The sequence below is a fragment of the Pleurodeles waltl genome, chromosome 4_2 (assembly GCF_031143425.1).
Source record: "Pleurodeles waltl isolate 20211129_DDA chromosome 4_2, aPleWal1.hap1.20221129, whole genome shotgun sequence".
In the NCBI taxonomy this organism is placed as follows: domain Eukaryota; kingdom Metazoa; phylum Chordata; class Amphibia; order Caudata; family Salamandridae; genus Pleurodeles; species Pleurodeles waltl.
In genome coordinates, this window is record NC_090443.1 from 717345600 (window position 1) to 717349673 (window position 4074).

The 4074-nt window shown below is 53.3% G+C and overlaps 1 non-coding gene across 1 annotated transcript; it reads left to right on the forward strand.

Moving 5' to 3' along the window:
• Positions 1–3662: 3662 nt before the first annotated feature.
• On the forward strand, positions 3663–3769 carry LOC138294298 (U6 spliceosomal RNA). The gene has a single exon (XR_011203337.1). It is a non-coding gene; the product is annotated as a U6 spliceosomal RNA (small nuclear RNA).
• The last annotated feature ends 305 nt before the right edge of the window (positions 3770–4074 follow it).

The window sequence follows — 4074 nt, forward strand, 5'->3', positions numbered from 1 at the left end:
TTTGAGAAGATGGCCCCATGCCTAAAGATACCAGCATCACCTAGGATGACTCACCTTGAAAAGCAAACACCAATGGAAACCACTCAAAATCACTCAGGGGGTCATTTCAATCTCGGCGGTCTTTTCACAAGACCGCTGAGGGACCGCCGTGCTGAAGACCGCCAGTGCTGGCAGTTTTCCGCTAGGCGAATTATGACTGCTGGCAGCCCTCTGCCCTTTTCCGGACGGAGAGCTGCCAGCAGCCATACTGGCGGTCGGCGGGGAAGTGGAGGTTGCTCCACCTCCACCGCCCCGTCAACAGAACACTGCCCACCAAATCACATTGCGTGATTCGGTGTGGAGGTGTTCTGTTTACGGGGTGCTGGCGGCGGAGCCGACCCCATGGATCCTGTCCCCTCCCGGAGGATCAACGGACCAGGTAAGTTGATCGTCCGTTAGGGGAGGGGGGTAGCGGAGTGTTGTGTGCGTGCATGGGGGTTTGCGTGTGTGTATGAAGAGGGGGTGTGTGAGTGCATGTATTCATGCGGGGGTGTAGTGTGTTTGGAAATGTGTGATGGTCTGCCTGTATGTATGTCTGTATGGATGTGTGCATGTATGTCTGAATGTGGGTGTGCGTGTATGACTGCGTGTGTGTCTGTTGGCATGTTTGTTCGTGTGTGTGCGGGTATGTGTGTTGGTGGTGTCTGCATGCATGTCGGTGTGTGTCTGTGTAGTAATGTCGGGGGTAGGGGTGGGGAGGGGGTCCTGACACCTTTGGAGGGTGGCAGGGGGGTCGGTGGAATGACTCAGGGGTGGGGGAGTATCTGGAGACCCCTATCAGTGCCAGGGAAGGGATTCCCTGGTACTGATAGTGCTTACCACCATGGATTTCATGGCAGTGCCCAACCCTATGAAATCCATGGCAGTCAGCCGGGTCATGAAAGCACCGGCGGTCTTGTGACGGCTGCCGGGCTGGATACCCAAGTCTCCCACCCAGCAGTCTTCTCTGCCCTGGCGGTCGGTTCAGAGAAGTGGCGGATAACCATGGCGGTAACCGCCATGGTCATAATTCCAATTTTATTTACTGCCAGCCTGTTGGCAGAAAGACCGCCACTTCTCCGGCAACTGCCAAGGTTGTAATGAGGGCCTAAGTGTCCTTTCCATTATGTTGTTCTCTAGCTTTTCTGTACTATTACAGAAGCTGGCATCCAAATGTTAAAAGCCTGACCATTATCCCAAAAGGAGTAATCCAGCTGGAACTGTTAAGCCATATAGGCCCTCATTCCAACTTTGGCGGTCGGCGGTCGCCACCCGCCAGGCGGGAACCGCCAATCGGCCGCCATGCGGCCAAAAGACCGCTGCCGGCATTCCAACATTCCCGCTGAGCCGGCGGGCGCAAACCAAGTTAGCGCCCGCCGGCACAGCGGAATGAGGCCGCAACACAGAAGCCGGCTCCGAATGGAGCCGGCAGTGTTGCGGCCGTGCGACGGGTGCAGTTGCACCCGTCGCGCTTTTCACTGTCTGCTAGGCAGACAGTGAAAAACTGTCCGGGGCCCTGTTAGGGGACCCCTGCACTGCCCATGCCAGTGGCATAGGCAGTGCAGGGGCCCCCAGGGGCCCCAAGACACCCCTTACCGCCAGCCTCTTCCTGGCGGTGAAAACCGCCAGAAACATGCTGGCGGTAAGGGGGTCAGAATCCCCAGGGCAGCGCTGCCCTGGCGGATTCGCCCAGCCGGGGCAAAAACGGCGGGAAACCGCCGGCCCCGATTTTCTGACCACAGCTGAACAGGCTGGCGGTGCTTCCGTCATTCTGCGCCCTGGCGGTCCGATTCCGCCAGGGTCAGAATGACCCCCATAGAGTGAATGGAAACACAACCCCTCATTAGGCCTCAACACAGAGGAGCAGGAAATCAAGGACTTACATATGGACCTACCTAATCTAGGTTGACTGGCTGACCATACTTGTAGGCATTTCACACATATAAGTGCCTCTGCTGATGCCATGTTCTAAGTACCCCTGCCAACAATTTTGTCTGTACCCCTGCATGGATTGCAGGCAAATGCATGTAGATACAGTGCACAGAGTATTATGTAGGTATGGCTTCTGGGTATTGAGCACAGGGGCAGCCCACTGCTTAGGCTCTATGGGGGTCATTCCTACCGCCGCCCGCCAAGCGGGAACCGCCACTTGGCCGCTCCGCGGTCAAAAGACCGCGGAGGCCAATCTAACTTTCCCGCTGGGCCGGCGGGCGCCCGCCAAAGGAGCGCCCGCCGGCCCAGCGGGAAAGGCCCTGCAACAATGAAGCTGGCTCCGAATGGAGCCGGCGGAGTTGCAAGGGTGCGACGGGTGCAGTTGCACCCGTCGCAATTTTCACTGTCTGCAAAGCAGACAATGAAAATCCTGCTGGGGCCCTTTTAGGGGGCCCCTGCACTGCCCATGCCATGCCAGTGGCATGGGCAGTGCAGGGGCCCCCAGGGGCCCCACGACACCCGTTCCCGCCAGCCTCTTCCTGGCGGTGAAAACCGCCAGAAACAGGCTGGCGGGAAGGGGGTCGGAATCCCCATGGCGGCGCTGCAAGCAGCGCCGCCATGGAGGATTCTCCCAGCCGGGGGAAATCCGGCAGGAAACCGCCGGACCCGGCTGGGTGACTGCGGCTTTACAGCCGCGGTCGGAATAGCTAAGGAAGCACCGCCAGCCTGTTGGCGGTGCTTCCGTGGTCGTCGACCGTCAGAATGACCCCCTATGTTTACTATCTATGCCTGCAGATTTATAGACCAGGTTCTGGGGATACTGAGGTATAGCCTAGGGCTATATCCCATGCCCAGTGACTCTTCTAGCAGTTCCCACAGAGCCTGCTCTGCGGTCATGCAAGAAAAGAATAGAAAGCATGGTTTTTGGGCTGCAGTCAGTTGTTTTTTGGAGTTCTGTATACAAGGCCTGGCATGTACCTAGTACCAATGCCTGCTGCATCCATAGGGCATGGCCTTCAGCCATTCTCAATGACCAGTCAACATCTGGTTTACTTGTATGTCATTGACTGTGGCCTGGACTACCTACTAAGCATGAGGAATGGCTTTTGATCATGCTTTTTAGCCAATACTCCTGCACAATGATATTTTTGGTCACCTTTTTGCATTTCGCTATGTTCAGATTAATTTTGGTCTGCACCAATCATTGTGCTACCCTAATTAGGTTAGTATTGTCAAATTTGTGCTTATTAGGTTCCCCTCGAACAAATTGTGACTTTTACTGATGAGAAGCACTTTGTGTACCCCTATTGATTCCCTTATGTCAAGGTAGTTATAGGCTTGAGCAGTGAAACTGGACTGAAGTATCTTGCGGTGTTTGAGAGAATATCTCTTTCATAAAGGTTAGATTGACTGGAGCAAAGGGCTCAAATAGGCGTATTCAATAGCACAGAACTTAAGCTAATAAAAAGGAGTGTGGAAGCTGAAGAAATTATGTTCCAATATAATAGATGGAGAGAAGCTCAAGAAAGGGTTGCAAATGAAGTAGAGGCTCAAAGGGACTACTTGAATGGTGGTCACAACTGGAGGATATAACCTTCACAGGAAGCTGGACAACTAAAGAAAAGCAAGAATCTTAGAGGTGAAGAAAACCGATTGAGCTTTTGAAACATAGGAAGCAGAGTTGCAAAGCACCTCCCAAAGAGCTAAGTTTAGTGCTTGCTTCGGTGGGACATTCACTAATATTGCAACGATACAGAGACGATTAGAATGACCCCTGCGCAAGGATGACACACAAATTTGTGAAGTGTTTCAGATTTTTATTCTATGCCACCTTCCCACATGTATTGGTGGCAGTCCTCTGTGATCTCTTTAATTCCTTTGAGTCACTAGGAGGGGTTCCTGGGTGGAGACTAATATGGCTATCTTCCATAAGAAAGGGAAAGACCCACTGCTGTGTGGCGCATATTGTCCTATATCACTGGAAATGCTGACTCTAGGACTATACCCAGGTGCTGGCCATAGACTATCCTTGGTAATTTCAGATCTGGTAGATGAGAATCAGCATGGGTTTATACTGGGGTATGATACCACATGATACCACATGTCAGTATGCCTATTACTGTT